This window comes from Cryptomeria japonica, chromosome 9 (genome assembly GCF_030272615.1).
Source record: "Cryptomeria japonica chromosome 9, Sugi_1.0, whole genome shotgun sequence".
Lineage (NCBI taxonomy): Eukaryota > Viridiplantae > Streptophyta > Pinopsida > Cupressales > Cupressaceae > Cryptomeria > Cryptomeria japonica.
The window spans coordinates 247923806-247945034 of NC_081413.1; the positions used below are offsets into that span (position 1 = coordinate 247923806).

The following is a 21229-nucleotide window of genomic DNA, read 5'->3' on the forward strand; positions in this document are numbered from 1 at the left end:
GTGAATGTGATCTCTAACAGAAATAGTACAAAAGTAATTAGAGTATCCAACCTATATTCCATAATGACTCTCTAATAAGTCTACCCATATATTACTCTCCAGCCAACCCCTACAGCTCCATCTTTTTTGTCAATGATAGATGAAAAGAGATGCCTGGCCTAACATCAATCAAGCTATAATGCGAAAATGTAGAATAGAAAACATAACCAAAACAATCCTACTGAAAAAACCTTAGTATGAACCATAAAACTGACAAGACATTTAGAACAGAACAAGGATAGAACAGTTGAGCCAAGGTAGACTAACACGGGGCATTTATTTATAATCAATAGTGCAATATAGATTCTCCATGACTAAAACTTAATTACAGAATACAACAGCTGAACATCCAACTGTAAATTGCTATGTACAACCAACAAGAATTAAAAAATGAGATCCGTACATCATACAATACATATCTTGGTTGATAACAATGCCAATATTTTATTGAACTCATAATGCCAAATATACAAAATAAAGCCAGTCTTATTTATTTATTACAAAACTTCAAGCCCTGCATGGGTCAATAGGAGGATTATGGAGAGATGGCTATGCTTAAGTATGAAATCTCGAGAGACTGATGCAGATGTGTCAAAAGTTGCTATTCCACCCCTAAACTCTCATTGTTGATCAACAATGTATATGCTGGTTTCTAAATTTCTTACCAGCCCCAGGCTTGAGGCCAGGAGATACTGTTTCCCTATCTCTCCATTTTATTAGAGCAACCCTTGGGAAGATCAATCAGCAAAAATGAAATTAGTGGCGAGAGCAGGTGGTTTCCCTCTCATTGCCAGCTTCTCCTTATCCCATAAACAATTTATAGACAGTATAATCTTTTCAATGTATTCATCGCTGCAAGAAATGAACCATTTAAAGACTACAGTAAGTGGAAATGGAACTGTAGGACAGTTCAAAGAATCTCAGAAATTGTATGTTTCTTCCTTAACATCAATCACATGAGATGGATTCAGATAAATATTTGTCTCAGGCTTTAACCAGAAGTCACTTCCAAGAACGTATTAAGGGATCCCCTTTCTTCAACATAGGAATAAATAACATTGCAAACTTAATTGACAGATTTCAGAATGAACTTGAAGGCGGCCAGGGAAATTTCTTATCTGCTGCAAGTTAACTTCAGTTTTTTGGCATGATCTTACTGTTTTTTGACAAATCTGCAGATTTCTGCCAAGGTCATGCCTATCTCTATATCAAAAAGAAAGGGGTTGAGGATACAATCGAGATACCTCACTTTACCTGCAAACCACAATAAGAATCATCAAGAAAATAGATTTTGAAAAGCCGAGAGAAAAGGAGACAATCCTTTTTGGGATGACCCACACTCAAACTTGTACAGGCAGCACAGTTGAAGACTACAGAAAGGAAATAGAGATATCAACTTGACTTGTGAATCAAAAAAGTAAAAATCCAATTGAATGAAATAGAGGATAGGCTAAAGGGAGGATGAATAAGAATCTTAGAAGCCCTCCTCCAAACACTACATACCTGAATCAAGTAAGTCGCACTCATACTGGTAGTTAAAATGAATGACAAAAATCCAGTATGAAAAAGGGCCTGGAGATTGGATGAGGACATCTTTCCACGGATAACTGCCAGAGATGATAGCTAAACCCAAAACAACTTAAAGAAGTGGAGTAGAATGATAGCTAAAATGGATGATGAAAATTCAGTTTGAAAAAGAGCCTGGAGATTCGATGAGGACATCTTTCTAAAGATAACTGCCAGAGATGATAGCTAAATCCAAAATAACTTAAAGAAGTGAGGCTTCTCAAGATCCTCGGCAATGCATTCTCAGGAGTTTGCATCTATAGGGCTAGCTTGCAAATCATTCCTACAGGAGGAATATAATTGTGGATACTCCAAAGATTTGACACTAGAAGGTATTTCTAGAAGTTTACATATACCTATGTCAAGTTTCCACTTTTTTGGTTTAGAATGACTGCAAATGAGAACAGCAGACTGTGAGACTCCTATTACTCCAGAGTTATGCAACTCATGAGAAAGAAAATCAAGAACAAAGTGATAGACCATCATGGCATTGGTAATGATTTGCATGGTCTGAAAATCAAAGTTGTATACAGACAATGTTAATAATTAATTGCCTCTGCAAATGTTTTTTGGTGGCTACGGCCTATGCTACCATTTTGTGTCCTTCCCCTATTTTATAGGATCTTTTCATGTTTTTAGAAGCTTGTAGCTCAGAAATACAAGAGAGATTAAACAACCACACAATTGAAGACAACAAAGATTTACCATGGAGAACCCAAACTCCAGGGAAAAACATTCGTAAAATGTGAGCCAAATTACTCATTCAATCACTATCTCTGACAGCAATACAACTTTAGGCCTCTTAGGAAAACAACTAACAAATTATGATGTTTTATCAAGATTCAACTGCATAGTTTCTGAGTCAAACTCGTAAGGCACAACACTTGCTGAAGGTTTGCAAATGTGTAAGCAAGCTAAGTTGGCTTGATCTTGAGGGAAACTCCATGGCTAAGCACATTTGAGTAGTAGTACTAGGATGAGTGACCTCCCAAAAAATCCCAATTTGTCACCCTTATGAGCATCATGTAGGTGCAATGAGAGTTATGTGGACCACTCATTCTTGTGAGAGATGCGTTTTTGTGAAACACTATTCATGAAATATGGATCAATGGTTTTGACTCAAAGATCGCAGTTAAATCTTGATAAAACAACATAACTTGAAGCACTACAAAAAATACCTCCTAAATGTCAATGGATGAGCTAAAGAAGCTCTATAATGAAGGGTTCATAAGCACAAAACTTGTTGAAGGTTTTGCAAATAGGTAGCAAGCTACGTTGGCTTGATCTTAAGGGTAAACTAAATGATTAAGCATGCTTATGTGGGAGAAGTAATGGGACGGGTGACCTCTTGGGAGCTCCCAATGCTTCACCCCTATGAGTATTACCTAAGAGCAACAAGTGCTATGTGGACAATTTATTTTCATGAGAGATGGGTTTATGTCAACCCCTACTCATGAAATATGGGTTAATGAGTTTGACTCAAAAACTACATAGTTGAATCTTTATAAAGCATCATAAATACACTATGAAAAATACTTACTACTTGTCCACTAACCACCTAGATACAATCAAAGTTATGTGGAACATTCACTCTCATGAAAGATGGGTTTGTGTGAACCTCTACTCATGAAATATGTGTCAAAGCATTTGAATCAAAAGCCGCATAGTTGAATTCTAATAAAACATCATAATTTGACACAATGAAAAATACCTCCTTGTAAAAGGATGAGCTAAAGCAACTTTATAATGATTGTCTCATCAAGTAAAAAAACATGCTGAAGGCTTCACAAATGGGGTAAAAAGCTAAGTTGGCTTGATTTTGGGGGAAACTCCATATGGTAAAGAAAGCTTGAGTGGTAGTAGTACTAGGATATGAGTAAACTCAGAAATAGTCTCGATGCTTCACCCCTATGAGCATCACCTAGATGCAATGAATGTTGTGGGCCATTGATTCTCAAGAGAGATGGATTTGCGTGTAACACTGCTCATGAAATATGGGTCAATGAGTTTGACTCAATATTATGTAGTTGAGTCTTAACAAAAGATCATAATTTGACACACTGAAAAATACCTCATAGCTATCACCTAACAAACTCCCTTATCACCTCCCATAACTTGTTCTCTGCCTAAAGTTATAAACACAATTTATTTGGGAACGATCAATTCAACTCTAATCCCAATTACATGCATAATGTAGATTGAAGACTATGGATGATATGGTTGTGGATGTTGCATCTTTGGAAGTCCATGTGGATCTTAAGATATGAGGCTGGGTTACAAATAAGAATCAAAAAGTGCACGAACTTTAAAATTCTCAAGTCTTAATGCTAAATATTTTTAATTGCTCACTTTTCTTTTGTGCCAAATACTCAAAATCAATATTTTTGTAATGAATGAATTTGGAATCAACTTCAGAACTACAATCTTCTTACCCTTATTTATTACTATACCCTCTACTTCTTTCATAGGCATGGAATTTTCTTACCCTTTTTAACTAAGTTACCGATTTGGATTTAGGGCCAATACAACAACAAAAGTGGAGACTAGATTCATTTTGGGTATGTCGGCACAAAAGAATAATAATAAAAATCATAAAATAGTATAAATTACAATAACAATTAAAAAATGTAAATTGAAATCAATTTTTCAAACTTGAATGTCATGATAAATATTCATTGTTCAATATTAAAACAATTAAATCAACAATCAGCAACATATGAATCTTCATAAAGAGCATTATCATTAACATTAGACGATGTAGGTAGATTAGAAGAGCCACAAGAATAGCCACAGGCACTCATGCTACAAGTATGCTGGCTCTTTAACTCAAACAATGAAGATTTTTGGGCAGATGAAGCATCCAAGTCAGCTTGCTCTAGATCTAGATCCCATCACTTCAGTGCCCACTCTTTGTAGTCATTTTGTTTGTGTAGAGGAAGGTGCAAATTGGAATGCACATAAACTAACTCCTCTACACATTTTGATCCCAATCAATTGCCTTCTACTGAGTAGAAGCAACATGTTCTCCAATTCCACTCAAATGAAGATGAACTAGCAACCTATTGAAGAATGTAAAAAGTTGAAGTTACAAAAATGATTAATTTCAAAAATGAAAGAAATTCAAATTTAGAAAGTTTTTGATAAAAAGTAAAAAATTGCAATAAAAATTTGATCACAAGATGTTGTAGGTGTTAGAATGTTTGACCATTGAGGTAACACCAATCGTGAGCACCATTTGTATAACTGTCCCAAAGAGCTGAAATGCTTATCATTGGAGTGTACAAAATCAATGAACTCATTTGTAACTACATCCTACAAATCAAGCTCAAGGAAGAGTCTAGCTTGTACTCCTCGTTGAATTCCACATCTTTGTATGACGCAACCCTCCCCAACAAGGAAAGGATCTCGATGTTTTAGTGTTTTGGACCAATTCAAAGTATTCACAATGACACATTCATTTTGTTATTCCACTCAACAAGAATTGTGTACATTTGTTTGAAAAATATTTATCTCTCCCAAGAATGGCTTCTCCATGTCAAAGTGTAATGTCCCCACTCTGATAATAGAATTTAATAATAAATAATAATAATAAAATTAAAATAAAAAAGAATAAAAAAAATTAAAATTAAAATATAGAAGAATATAACTAAATATAATTAAAGTTTAATTAAGTTAATGAACAGTCAAAAGGCATGAAATGATAAGTTATGACTCCCCCAAATATGGGGCATAAAAGGGAGAAGAGAACTCATTCGAAGGGGGGGATAATTTTGGGAATCAGAAGTGCAGATCTGATTTAAATGAGGACAGATCTGATTGTGAAAGGTTGTGCACCTTTCAAAGGGCAGAAATATTGAAGAGTTGCACTCTTTCAAAGGGTGCCAATAGTGAAAGGGTGTGTCTCTTGCCAAAGGGCATACATCACGAAGAGGTGTGACCCCTCGCTCACATTGAGAGATATAAAAGAAAGGAATCAAAAGCATCTAGTGGGATCACCATCGATCAGATCAGAGCAGAACTGTTATTAAGTTACAGGCAGTAACACCCTTGTTCTTTGTGGTATGCATGGGGACTGTCATGTCCCAGTCATGATGCCAGTCAACCTTGATCATTTTGGGAATTGTCTTACAACGTAAAGCTTCACAATTACCCTCAGATATCAGCCCTAGATATAACGTCTTCAAACAGGTAGCAATTTAGGTGGGAAAGGAGGTAATTATACATAATGATCGATGTCTATTGACAGCAGTTTCATTAATAATGAAATATGATTGAGAGGGTGAAAAGGAAGGATTAACTAATTAGTTAAGAGGAGGCACCAATCAGCAAAGGAAACTTCCTTAACAACGCAAGACATCCATAAGGAAAGCGTGTGACTCATCAACTCCCAAAGAGGAGATATAAAGATCTCAAAAGGAAGAAATATCCGAGAAGAAGATCAGACAGAATAAAGAAAGAAAAAAGAAAGACTTCAGGCAGTAACCTGGTCACACAAACCTGGTACGAATTTCCTATGCTGCAATCATGTCTATAATAAACTTATGCAAATGTAATATATCACTGCTTTCATAAGTATTTCTACACATGATGAATATTAGCAAATTCTAAAAAATCCTTGTTATTCATATATGTGGAATAGTACTGTAAATCTGTTCTAGAAAGTTTCTGCGCATGATTGAAGGAGAGGAATCACAGTGACGAAAACAGTGCTAGGGTTATCTTGTAGGCACGCCACCTTATGGTTTAAGACCGGGGAGTCCCATGAGGCCAAGGGGGTACAAAGGTGCTGCTTGTTGTGACGTTTTCACACATCGCCCCATTGCAAATGGGGACCCCCACTTTTTTTTGCTTTCTAGGATAGTGGTAGAGTCTTTTGCTATTAACCTTTGTGTTGAAGAAGCCAATGGGTCAAAAGTTAATCAAGTCAGGTTTGTCTCTTTAGGACGAAGTGAAGTCGGTCAGTTATCAAGGCTTAGGAAATGAATGACTCATCTTTTACTTGCAAGGCTAGGGATGAAATGCTAATTTTGGCTAAGAACTGAAAATTTCCTTTGATCGCCTGGATCAACAACCAAGGCATTGACAGCACTTCCTTGGCCCAGCCAAGGTTTTATCCCTTCCACTTCTCCCAGCACTACCAGTGGGTGCCCAAATTTGTGCACTCCCATCTCCATCCCTCACCATTTCACCCTTCCATTTCCTATCCTCCACCTCCCCTTTCATTTCCATTTTCCCTCACTCCCTCTCATCTCATTCCATTTCTTTCCATTCATCTTACCCTTCCCTTCACCTACCTTCCTTCCTTCTCCCAGCACTGCCAATGGGTGCCTGTTGACGTGTATTTTGTACACAATCATACACAGAATAAAATACCCAAAGGTATCTTATCCTCTCTTGAATAAAGTCGCTAACTGCTGAAGATTTCGCAAGAAGGATCAGTTAGGATGACTCCAATGTTCTTTTTAGTAGGGTCTCTACGTGTGGATAAGCACCAGTGGTCGTTGTGATTGTTGTGTCATCAAGGGGCCTTACGTTGCCGAAGATTTTGCTAAACTAAACAAGCTTTTTCGAAAAATAACAAAAGGATAGGGTTGGCAAGAGGTCTAATCTAGTCTAACCCTAAGAATGACTTGATGTGGACAAGACTTGGTGAGATTCTACCAACTTCAATTTTGCCATAAATTAACAACTCAATTGAAATTGATGCGATCTTCTAAGGTAACAAATGATTTTTCAATACATCAAAGATCAAAGACACTACCACGAAGGTACATATCCAAGATACAACAATGATTGAAGGTTTGAGTGATTCCAATATCTCCAGTCGACCACGCAAGGCGTTCCTACAATCAGCAAGAAGCTAGTGGTTTGGAAAGCGAATCCTACCAAAGATCAAGTCCAACACTTTGTCCTTCGAATTAACACACTACCTTGATTGAGAGTGATTCAAGAAAAATGAACAACCATGAAGATAACCAAGAGAATTGCAACAAAACACCATAACTTCAATATTTTATTGATCTCAAAGCCATCATGTACAACAATTGTTTGAATTCCTTTCTCAAAACTCAATCTTGCTACAAAAGTAAATTGCTTCTAAACTCTAATCTCTAATGCATCAATAATTTCTAACTCTCTCTCTTTCTCGTTCTAATTTCTAATGACAAAATGAAATGAAATAAGGGTATAAATAGCATCCTCAATTACAATGAACGGTCCAGATCAAAAGCAGATCAACGGTCAAGATCATGACACCTAAACCCTAATTAGGGTTTGTTACAAATAGCCTCCTTTTTACTGAACAATATTAAATGCACAGCCAAATATTAAATTTGGCACAAAAATCTAGGAGACATAAACCAATGACAATTAAGGTGCCATGTCATCTATAACAACCTTTCATCTAGAATCTTATTCCCTTTCCAATGCTCCTTTTTAGCATATGCAATGAATCTTGATACAATTCCTTCGATCTCAGCAATTGGAATCTCGGGAAGATTCTTCATTCTTTCTTCCAAGTGGATGACCTGATCAAATGCCTCGAGAAGAGCAGTGTCCCATCCAGGTTCAAGTTCCTTAGTCTTTTCAATCAGGAGCATGGTAGCAAACATCTGGTCCTGTTGCTCATCTGTGATATTAGCGTCCTTGCAAAAGATGACCTTGATTCTATCCTCCAATTCATGCAAATCCACATCTGTCTCAACTTCGATCCTCCTGTCAAGAATAGTATGCAGTACCTCAAATACTTTGTCCTGGATTGGGTTGATCACCTCCTCAACATGGCTACATTTAGTACTGATGTCCTCGAAGAGAACACTCTTCATCTGGAGTAAGGTTGACCACTGAAGTAACCTATGAGGTCCTCCATCCATGATCTTTTCCTGCGCTAAGACCTTCCTCGATGTTTGTCTAATTACTTTCAAGACAGGAATGATAACATCTTTGGTATGAGCAAAAGCGGCTACCGTTATCATCAAGTTGTGGATGATCTCAAGAACCTGGATAGCCCTATGAATAGTCTTCATCATCCTTGTTGCAAATTCTACGGCAACTGTATGAGATTTGTCCATCCAAGTGCTTATTCATATGCTGGACCAAACTCCTGAATCTCTCTGCCTCATTAATTGATTGAAGGGGAAGTGCCTGCACGGGTGATCTTGCTGGATCCTGACGTCCCAAAGGCTGATTGAGATGACTGAAATATGCTTTCCATGCACCGACCTCTCTCTCAAGCTTTCTATTCTTCTCCATTTCTTCTCTAAGCTTGTCTTTCAAGGCCTCAAATGAATCGGTGGCATCGTCCATCGTCTGTTCGGCTGTGGATGGGCCTAGCTCAAATGTCTCTATATCATATTCCTCTGCTAGGATCTCACCTTCATACTTGTCCATTGCCGGTGTAGCTATCTGTAACTTTCTGGATCCAGTCTCATCCCTAATCATCTTGGACATCTTGGTAGCCTTCCTCTTCTCTGTCACTTCCTGAGAATGTCCAACAAGGCTCTCTAAATCAATCACATTGTCTTCGTCCTCGATCACAATCACCTTAGTTAATCTTTCCTTCAACCAATCTGGGATGGCAGATCTTGTTTCTCTAACCTGTATCTCCTTATGCAATGCTTCTTCTTCTCTAGGAGGAGATGTTACCTCGTCATTGTTCTTGTCTTCATGTAACTCATAATCTTGGAGAGATCCACTTGGTGACCCTCGAGGTGCCTGTCCTTCTTTACCATTCTGTACCATTGACTCCATAGACTCTTCTACTTCAAGTGTCCTCTTCTCTTGTCGAGAAGATGTGCCGGATGAGCGATCTCGGTTGGCCCCTTGCTTCTTCTTGGAAGATTCTTTCTTCTCAGGTCTCTCTTTTCTCTTTGAACCTCTTGGATGGAGATCGCCTCCACTTGCACTTCGAAGGTTGCCTTCACTTGCATTTCTGGGATTAGGATTACCTTCGCTTACACTAGCTCCACCTTCGACTGGTTTCTCTTCCAAAGTGAAAGTCATAGCTATGCCTTGCTCTCTCAACTTCTGATGCTGCACATCAACCCATCTGCGAGTACAAGACAAGACTGGAGCCATCAAAGCATCTAGATCCACAACCTCGGGCTCATTCCAATCTAACCTTACTGATTTGCTTTCTCGGTCATAGGATGACTGGAGATGTTTGCCACTGTCCTGAGCTTGGTCGGCCACTCTGTAAATCTTGCATTTCCTGATGAAATCCAAAGGCAATCTAGAATGCATCTTTCTTTTCACTTCAAGATCGTCTAGGAGATTCATCATAAAATCTTCTATCTGAAACTCATGCTTAAACTTCCTACCGACTGCCTCCTCTATATATCCATGTGGATCAAAGCTTTCTCTCAAGGCAAAGAATGAAAAAGAATACAAAGCTAACTCCTTCTCTGCGTCATCCATGGCTAAAGCATTAGGACATACCTCAACTGAATTGCCCAATATGATAGGTACCGGAACTCCATTCCCATGCCTGTGTCTGAACGCCTTCGCATAAGCTGCCAATTGTCTTGTTACCTCAAGTAACACTACTCTGTCTGTCGGATATCTCGGCAACATGTATGGAGGTGAAGGACATCCATGAACTCTAATATAAGTAAACTTCGGAAATTGGATAAACCAAGCACCGTACCTCTTTACTAGTTCTTGTGCATCCTGTGATAGCCTATTGTGAATCCCACCTTGCAACGTCCTGGTGATGTTCATCGTGAAGGTATCATTAACTAACTTGTAGTTACTTCCTGGCGGATGATGCAAGTGGACATAGGAATCACAAACCCTGACCTCGCCGGGTCCTCTTCCAATCACTCCTCTGTGAGGTAGTCCTGCGTACTCAAAGCTCCTGATTAAGGCATATATGACGTATGAACTCATGTGGAAGGACTTGGTAGCCTTGAGTCTCCTCAACTGTACGTCCAAGCAATGGCTAATCATTCTAGCCCAATGAATTGTTCCTTTTCCCTGAACTATCACTTGGATGAAGTAAAACATCCACTTCTCAAAGTAGAAGGCTTGAGGGGCTCCTGTGACTCGGTTGAGCATTGTAATCAAATCTCTGTACTCCTCATGGAAATCAATCCTATGTGGTGTGTTCGGTATCTTGCTCAGGCGAGGACGACTTTTAAGCAACCAGTTCTTGTTGATGATGCTTAGGCAAGCATCTGGATCATCTTCGTACATGGACCTGGCTCCTTCTATGCTCTTGTAGACCATATCCCTGTGCTCTGGAAGATGGAAAGCCTCACTTATAGCTTCCTCTGAAAGATACGCCAAAGTGTTTCCTTCCTTGGACACGATCGTTCTGGATTGAGGATCATAATGACGAGCACACTCGATCATCAACTCATGGCACTGCACTGCTGGAGGGAAGCCGGCCGCCTTAATGATGCCACTTTCGATTATCCTCCTGGCGACAGGTGATGGCTTGCCAATATAAGGGACCTCTCGAAACTTCTTCGTACTGAAGTTACCCAAGTTGGTATCTCCAATGTTGCTCCACTTAGACACGATCTTGGTCTCCACTTCTTCGATCTTTTGATCTTCCTTCATGAGAGCTGGACGACTAGTGGATGCTCCCGCCTTCGGGGTCGCCATACCTACACAACATTTCATAATAAGAACTAGATTTTGCAATGTATAACATAGATTAGATTAATTTTAGGAAACTTCATGATAAGTCCTTGAGTTATCATTTCCTAAAAAACGATTGAGCCACTGAAATTCAAAATTTCAAAATTCAAAATTTAAGGCAATGACGATCAAAATTCAAAATAAGGAATCACATCGCCATACCTTATTTGAGAGCTAACTCTAAAAATGCAAAATAAAGAGAATCGCCTAGGCAAAAATCAATGTTTGAAGCTTTTCCACGTGATCTCTCTTCAAATGAACGTCCACTTAGCACTTCGCCACCTTTGGAGTCTTTGAAGTAGTCTTTGACAAGTTCGCTTAACTCAAACTCGCACCACTTCCTTTGCTAAATTCGCACACCCCTTTGTCTTCTCCAAATCGCATGTGAATGAAGGTTTAAATGATGATTTGAAAATGAAATAAACCACTTCCCTTTATAGGGGCTTACCTCATTAATCCCCATAGGCCGACTTTGTAAAAAAAATAAAGTAATTTAAACAATTTTTAAATAAAAACCAAGGGCCGACTTTGTAAAATAAAGCAAATGAAACCCAAGCGCCCCAATTTAATTTTTTATTTAAAATAATAATTAATTCATTTAATGCCTTTGCAATTAATTTTTCGATTTTTTAAAGGCAAGAAATAATTAATTAAATGCTCACGCGCAAATTTTAAATGCTAACTTTTAATTGTATTTATCGATTTTTAGCATTTAATAAAATTCAAAAAAAATGTTTTAGCGCCAAAATTTGGAGAGGTGGAAAGATACAAACCATATCGCTCTGGTCCCTGGGAGAGGGACAGGAGCGAATTATCATCTTAGCCTTGATTCTTTTACCTTTTACGTTCAAAATCTTCATCTTTACGTTGAAACTGGCATTTCTGACAAGAACCTTGTGCTTGATTGATTTGATTTCGTAGACGAATGCCCTTTGTGACCATTATCGCCCTGGTCCCTTGGTGAGGGACAGGAGCGAACCTTGTGTTTTCTCCTTGATCCTAACTTCTTCGATTACCAATCTTCATCATGTGGCAAGCAATGACGTTATCCCTTGGTTTCACGCTTACTTTATTCGTCCTTAACAAGGCATTTTGATGTTTGAATGGTTTTCGCCCTGGTCCCTTGGTGAGGGACAGGAGCGAATTTTATGCTCTAGCCAAAATTCATCATCTTTTAATCTTAGCTTCTTACTTGTTGCGTTCCAAATGACGTTTTCGATCTTATATAATCTTGCTTTGACATGATCTTCGAAGAAAAATGAGTGTTTTTGTGAAAATCGCCCTGGTCCTTGCCTGAAGGACAGGAGCGATTTTGTCTCCATGCTCTAGTTGCTCACTTTTTGATGTTTGACTTCCTCGTATATCATCTTCTTAAGAACACTTTGACGCTTTGCAACCTTGTACGACCTTGGTTTGTCGTAAGTTTCGAAAGAAATGGCCAATATAGTGAATATCGCCCTGGTCCTTGCCTGAAGGACAGGAGCGAACTTTGGTGTCTTGGGCGCATCCTTGTTCTTATCAACTTGCAATTGCCTTCACAATATAAAACGATGTCCTTTGGTCCTTCTTGAACACTTGAAACGTGATCAACATCCAAAACTTAAGCCTTTATAGAGATTTCGCTCTGGTCCCTGACTAAGGGACAGGAGCGAATTTGAGCATATAGTGTAAATCCTTCATCATATTGACTTGCAATTGTCTCCAAGGCACAAAATGATGTTCTTTACTCCCTTTCGAACACTTGAGACGTGAGCGGCAACCTGAATTTGGACATATTTGAATATTTTGCTCTGGTCCCTTGGAGAGGGACAGGAGCGAATCTGGGCATTTAGTGCAAATCCTTCATCCTTGGCGATCTTTGCAACTTCATTCTTTGTCGAGACACCTCAAACGTCATTGCCACTTTGTACTTTTGACTTGGAGTGATTTAAACTTGGGAGGAAGGCAACATAACCAATATTTCGCCCTGGTCCCTGGCTGAGGGACAGGAGCGAATTTTCATTTTCAAGCTCAATCACACTTTGCCAACTTCCAAAATTATATTCAATGGACTCGTTGTACCCCCTTTCATTCATCCTTGGCCTGGAGTTTGTTCTAACTTGGTGAGAAATTGGTCTAAGGCAAAAATCGCTCTGGTCCCTGGCTGAGGGACAGGAGCGCCCAGGCCAATATGGGGTTCACTTTGATGTCTTGTAATCTTCAATTCGTCTTCAACGGGTTCATTACACCTTCTTTGCTTACCTCAAACTTAAAACTTATTTGCTCTTTGCTCAACTTTTGCCTTATGAGGAAGTTCGCTCTGGTCCCTGGGAGAGGGACAGGAGCTACCACTGAATTTCGCCCTGGTCCCTGACTGAGGGACAGGAGCGATTTAGCTTCAAAGTCATGTTTTCCTCATGTTTGCGCTTCCAACCTATATTCAACTGATGAAACATATTTCCTTTGATCTTCTCAAATCGTCAAATTGTTCAAATCCTGCAAGGACAAGGCAACGTTTGATTTTGAGCTCCGGTCCTCCACTGATTTTTGCTCCTGGCACATTTCCATGCTTGTGAAATTCTTCAAATTATATTCAACAGAAAGATCATGCCTCCCTTTATCATTTCCAGTCAAAAATTTGTCTTGATCCTGCAGAGACAGTAAAATCTTGAGAAACAAGCTTCGGTCCTTCACTGAGGGACAGGAGCGATTTTGCTCCTACAGGCCAAAATATCAAGATTTTGGGAGTTTAATCACTTCACAAGGCGAAAACAAGTCATTTCCAATGCCCGGGATCAATTATCAAAATTTTCAAAATTTGGTCAAAATTACTCAATCGGACAAAATATCAAAATCCCATCATTCACTCTTAGACAAGCTTTGGAGTTGCACTCAAAATTCCGACTGAACTTAGACAAATTCACTTAGCCTCTGGCGAATTCACTTTATTCAAAATTGCATCCTACGGGATGAAGCTCAAAAAGCTCTCAAGATTGACTGGACTCTGGCTTGAAAACGCAGTAACGGAAACCCTAAGGCTTGACCCTGGTCCAGACAACTAACAAACTAAACCAAAACCCTAAAAAGCAAAGCGAAAGGCGAGCAAAAACGAGCAAAAAAGAGGGGGTCCCCATTTAAATGGGGAGATGTGTGAAATGGTCACAACAGTGCCCAGACTCGTTCTCTCCCATCTCCATCCCTCACCATTTCACCCTTCCATTTCCTATCCTCCACCTCCCCTTTCATTTCCATTTTCCCTCACTCCCTCTCATCTCTTTCCATTCATCTTACCCTTCCCTTCACCTACCTTCCTTCCTTCTTTTCTTCCCTTCCACCTCCCACCGTTTCCACTTCCCCTCATTGCCTTTTCCATTTCACCCCATATCCTTTACCCACCCACCTCCCTATCCACCATCTACCTTCCCATTCCCCTTTCCTACCCTTACCCTTTACCCCCCACTACCACTTCCACCTCCTTTAACTTCCATCTCCTTCCACTTCCTATACTTCCCTACCTTCACCTATACCTTCACCTACCTAACCTTCTTCCCATCCTAGTATACTCATCCACTACCCTTCATCTACATTTGCACCTACCTATACCTTCACCTACACCTACCTTTGCCTACACCTACATCCTTTACCCTCCATCTCACACCCCTTTACCCCTCTACTTCCCTTAGCATCCCTTCCAACACTCTACCTTTCTATCCTCCTAACTCTACACCCCTTAGCCTACCCCATCCTAACTATTCCCATTTCCCACCTTTATCCCTAATAACCTCCCTTCACTAACTTCCATCCCATCCTAGCTTACACCTCCTACTTCCTACCTTACCCTTTACCCCCTTATTCCCCTAAGCTTACCTTCTATCCTAGCCCATCTCCTGTATTACCCACACTCCCTTTCCACCCTACCCCTACCCCTACCCCTATTCTATCCTAACTCCTTTCATTACCCCTTATATGATGCAGAGATTCTTGGAGTTGCTCTCAGTCACCTAGTTGTCTTTCTTGTTCTCTCCAACCTTCTAACTCCTCATGCCCATCCAATGGTACTTGGTAAGGGTTCTACTAGTTAGACCTCCAAGGCCTAATTCCACTTTGGCTTGCCTCCAAGGTATAGCCACAAAGGTTTTACAACAACGCTTCCTATTGAGGATTCCACCTCAATCCCTATCACACCTTCCCAACGCTCCAACAGCCTCTACCAAAGGATCTTCAATCACAAACTTGTTCCATGGGTGTAAATGAAGTTGACACGGTGTCTTTGGTGTCTTCTAAGAGTTTGATCACCTTTGAACTCATTGCCAAGCCTACTCAAGCTCACTTTGTCTATACCGGGCTCCAAACAGACCTAATTCAATTAGGCCTCCTTTTACTGTTTTCAAGGCTTAAGTTCACATCTACCCACACAAGGCCCCAAACAAATTACATTTATGAGTACCCTTTTCCTAGTTACATACAATATTGCAGAAAGGCATCTGGGTTCTCCGTACACATGGGGTTTCTAGAACTGACCTATTTTTAAGGGTTTTGGGGCTACCCGAGTGACTTGCAAACTTGGCCTTAGAAAGCTTCACCAGTCAAAACCTCTGCACAAACTAATCAGGGATTCTTAAAGGGCATTCAATGGGGTCTCCAGACATGTATCAACTTTTGCTCTACCAATCCATGTGTGCTCTAAAAACGCACATCTTTTGTTGTCCTAGTCTCACCAACTCCTAGTTGTGAGCCTAGGGTATCATTGTAAAACCACCAAAAAGGTCTGCAAAGCCAAAAAAACCTACACTAAACATAATTACAAACCCTAACCTAGCATTCCACTGGATTTCAACCAGTGCCATCAGTGGGTGCTCAGGTTAGAGCCCTTTATTGCTTAAACCCTAGCCTACAAGGGTATTGTACCTAGTTCACAAAGAATGGTTTGAATCTCTACAAACATACACAATCAAACCTTGAAATCTAACTTGATGGAAAGTAGATTCACCAGTCCTTCATGCCCTGCAAGTAGGTTCCTCTAACAAGTCCGTACTGAACCGTACAACACAGCAAAAACAAGGAAAAACAGTGAAAGCGGTGTAAAAACAAGGTTTTCCTTACAAACAAAACTTGCTCTGCATTCCAAACTCTTCCAGCCTGTACAATGATGTTGCCTTTGGCTTTTAACATCATGATTCCGTTGGTAAGAACCAACTTCTTCACCGCCAACAACATAAAGTGCAACCTTATGCAATGTTGCAAATGTTGCTTAGCATTTTATAGCTTTTTGATCCTTAGGATGCAACCTTGCACTCAAGTGTACTCCAAGGCTCCAAAGGCCCTCTATGCATTCTAGGAGACCTAAAACAATGCATTACACCCTTATTACATGATGACTCTGTTTTTAGAGTAGTGCACCTATAAACAACATCAGCATTACATCTTTCTAGGATATCAACATCCTGAACACAACAAAAGCTTGGACAACTCAACCATGACTCCATCAAGTCCCAAATGGTTGGTCCACTTATTACAACATGAAAGACAACATAAAAGACTTAAGAACAAACCAAAATTTTCATGGAGTGATAGGTGCCCTGCACCAAATCTACCCTACCTTACCGTAGCACTCACTTTACCTCCTCATTTCCCTACATCCCACTCCTCTTATCCTCCCCCCTACATTCCTCCCCTCTCCTCACGTAGCAGCTTTCCTTACCACTTCCCTCACACTCTTCTCACACATGCTGGGCCCCACAAACTCTGAAATGGAGATTTAAAAAGTTCCTTTTTAAGGCATAGAGCATTTCCTTTGATTCCCTTTACTACCATAGCCTTGCTTGGGTCCCACCAATTAAATAACAGATGCAAATCAAAGTTTCTAAGGAATTTCAAGCACCGACAGCAGTTCTTTTGACTGTCCAAATCAGCAATGCAAGGGATGATTCACTTCCTTTGCTCCCTTGATGGAGCGGGCATAGTTCCTTTGCTCCCTCAATGAAGCGATGTGACTTCCTTTGCTCCCTTGAAGGAGCGAACTTCCTTCCCTTAACATCTAGGAGGTCCAAGATACCCTTGATCATCATGAATTGTAATATGGAGCCTTTGTTAAGCAACGAATTTGGTTTTTCAACCAGCAACCTGGCCTAATAGGCATTTTTCTTATCATTCTAATAGAAATTTGATGTGTATGCAAGAGTCCGTTTGAAGGTGATTTGGGGAACTTGAGCGAATGGAGGAACAAATCTTAAGCATTTCTTAATGCTTCACCTTGAATGCAACCTCCCCTTTGCTCATTAATATGGCATGAAGGGATCGAATTGATGGAGAACTTGATAAAAAACTGATGGAGATGGAGAACTTGATAAAAAACTGATGGAGATGGAGATTTGAAGTCACTTGCATTGCTCCTTCATAGGAGTGAAATCATTTCCATTGCTCCTTCATAGGAGCAAAGCCATTTCCTTTGCCCTCCAAGAGGAGCGGCTGCACTTCCATTGCTCCTTCATAGGAGCTGACTTACTTCCTTTGCTCCTTGAGAGGAGTGAACTCCCTATCAATGCCCAAATGACCACACCAAACAGCAATAAAATGAACATTATTAGCACCAAGGATTTGATTAAAGAAAATGTTCAATTATACAATCAAGTCGGTCTAGGGAAGTTGTAGGGAAAAATGGTGACCCTTAGCTCTAAAACACCTATATAACAAGGGATTCGGATTTCATTTCAAACATAATTTACCATGCAAAGCAATCTGCACATCCACACAGCAGATTTCATTAGGGTAGCAATTTTGCATTTAATTTTGATCCTTTCATTTGATCAAAATTACATTCAAGGAAAGTGATTTTGGAAGACAATTTGGAAAGGAGACATTTTTCTTTACTTTAAAGGAGGATTCTGAAAATTCACACAGCAGTAGATCAGAAATAACTTGAAAACCAGAGATGCAAGTCTAATCCACAAATCAGACTTCAGTCATTTCCAAGATTAATGTTTTCTTTGTTCTTGCAGGTCTAACACAACATGAAGTCGTAAAAAATCCCAAAGTATAAAGGAAAGATCATTCAATCGCGCCAAGGAAGAACAGCATTGTGATCAATCGCACCAAGGAAGAACAGCATTGTGAGGAGTTCATCACATTCAAGGGTTCATCAAATATCAAAGATCAACATCAAAAATTAGGATGGAGGTGAATAACATCAGCATGTAGAACCTAGATTCAGCAACAAGAAAACATCAAGGCAAGATTCGCACTACAAGGAGATTATGAGAAATAAAGGGTTCCACAACAAGAAGTCAAGAACAACACTAAGGAATGACAAAATTAAGACTATGAATAAGGGAAGATCAATCATCACCACATTGAGCAAGTGAATAATGTTGAGTATCAAGAGATATTGCTCAAACATTTTGTGTTGATCTACCAAATACAAGCAAGCTTGAGATGTTGAGTATCAAGAGATATTGCTCAACATTCCTTCATGATAATCTTTTGAGTCTACAAGCAAACTGAGGTGTTGTCCTAGTCATCATTCCACCAATCGGAGGGTTCTACATCAGCATGTCCAAATCCAATGAACCAAGCTCATCCATGGGGACACAAACTCCAATGTACCTACCCCCACTATCTATTGGTCAAATATTCAAGAGAAGACATGTGTCCAAATATTGTAATTAGTTCATTGGCTAAGAAGAGTTTGTTCCAACAACCCCTAATTAGGGTTTCATCTTGTAATCTCAGCCATTGATCTCAAATCAATCTAAGCCACTCATTGTAAAGAGTGATCTATAAAAGGCTCAAATCTTCTCATTTGTAAAGGTTAATAGCGAATAGCAGATTAATAGTTAGTAGTTCAAGAATAGTTTAGTAGAAGATAACAACTAGAGTAGAATAGGAAGAGAAGGCAGAAATTGTTGCCAAGTTTGTAAATAAACATCCTTTTCATTGAAGTTATGGTGGAATGTGTTGTTTCTTCTACAATTGCATGGTTTCTTGTTGGATCTTCATGTTAGATAATGATAATTAGATGAATGAAAGAACTGTGTGCATGATCAATGGTGAAATTCGTATGTCCATACTACTAGCAGTTTGCTGATTGTAGACTTGCCTTGCGTAGTCAATTGGATCTATTTAGCTAACTTCACTTCAATTGCTACTTCTTCATTAATATGCATCGTCTTGATGGTGTCTGTTCATGGTGGTGATTTGAACATCATATGCTTACCTTAGGAGATCGCACTAGCTTTGTAGAGTTGTTCTTTGATGGCGAAGCGAAGCTTAGTTGAGTTTCACCAAAGATTATTCATTGTCTCTTGCATTCTTAGGAATAGCGTAGTCTTCCTAAACTTATCTCTTTTGCTCTTTTATTTTCCAAGCAAGCAGTTAGAATCTAAGTTTCAGCAACATCCAAACGTTCAGCATTCAGCAACATCCAAACATTCAGCATTCAGGCACCTTACTGTAACAGCCCTCATACCTTCTATCATGCTGAATGAGTATGTAAACCATGGGTTATAGGGCACGTATGACAAGTGGAGGAAAACGGTGATAGGATGCCTCACTAGGTAGACCACCTCGTTGATGGCATAGGCCACATGAGGTCAAGGGGGATAAGCCGCCCTTGAGCCTAGGATAGAGGGTTTCTTGGGCACCACACTTGGTCATCAAATCCTATTCCTATTCTATGACTAAGTTCTTTTAAAATGAATAAATGCTTTAAATAAGTTCTTAGGATCTGTTATAATCATGTATTTTATAATTTTATAACTCTTAGTTTGTCTACAAGGCTTCATTCAAAATACCAAGTATCTCTAAATCTCATTCCACTCTATTCAAGGCATAAAATAGGTGTCCATTTGTTGAGGACATTACATTGTTATATGAAATCATGGAAATTGGGGTTTAATATTAATACTTATAAATTTAAATATTATTGTAACTTCTTACTTTCTAAATGATTATTGTAGGACTTAAACTAGGACTACTTTGAACCATGTATTACATTCGATTATTTGTATAAAGTTAAAAATAAATTACCTTCTTAGACTTAAGCCGAAATTGCTATTTGAGGGCCTAAATTAGAGAGATTCCAAGAGGGGGCATTACACAGAGTAACAAATCATACTCAAAATGGAATGAATAAAACTACGAAAATATTCCATATGATTCTGCCAAGTGTCATATGATCGTCAACTAAATATTTGTTGTCCCTTAACATTGTATTGTCTCCAAACAAACCAAAGTTGGCAAATGACCATGTTAGAAAGTATCAACCACACCTCCAGAAGTCCTTAAGAGATGGTTTGTTGGAGGCTGATAAGGTAGATCTCAACAACTTACTTGAAAATTAATAAATTAAAAATAAAAGCAACGAAATAAAATACTTAAATTCTAAGTTATTGGTTCTTCCCCTTTTGGCCTAGGTTCGAGTTCTGATTCTTGCCCGGTCCTGGTTCTCCTCGGGTTCTCCTTGGGTTCCTCCCGGGTCCTTCCCAGGTGGCCGGGTTCCCTGTGCGTCGCAGGACCCACAGGGAACCCGGCCACCTGGGAAGGACCCCAGTGGAACCCAGGTCGAACCCAGGAGGACCCGCATGAACCCAAGCCCATGGTTTCCAAAAAATAGGGCCACGGGTCAAAAAAACAATAAAAAAAGACTTTTTAAAATAGTTTTTTATAATAAAACTCTAATTCGCCCCTTTATGACTTTTTAAAAAAGATTTGAAACTTGAATATTATCTTTTTTGCAAATTATGAATATGATATTAGACTTTAGTTATTAGTTTACTGATTACATTTGCGATATATGAATATTTATTGGCATTGGCAATTAATAATTATGGATTTATCATTTATCATTTATCATTTATGTATGGAAAGTTGCATTGTATATTTATTTTTGTATGGATTGTATATATTGAACATATATATAATATATGGGTATATATATGTACGGACAAACCCGTACCCGTACCCAAGATTTTTTTTTTTTGCCGAATCCGCAAATCCGTACACGAAT

General features: G+C 39.2%; 1 protein-coding gene across 1 annotated transcript in view; it reads right to left on the reverse strand.

Moving 5' to 3' along the window:
- Positions 1-459: 459 nt before the first annotated feature.
- Positions 460-21229, reverse strand: part of LOC131049999 (protein RDM16) — a 31893-nt gene continuing 11123 nt past the window's right edge. Inside the window, exon 8 of the transcript XR_009106829.2 lies at positions 460-1293. The gene's annotated coding sequence lies outside the window, so the exon portion shown is untranslated. The remainder of the gene's footprint in view (positions 1294-21229) is intronic.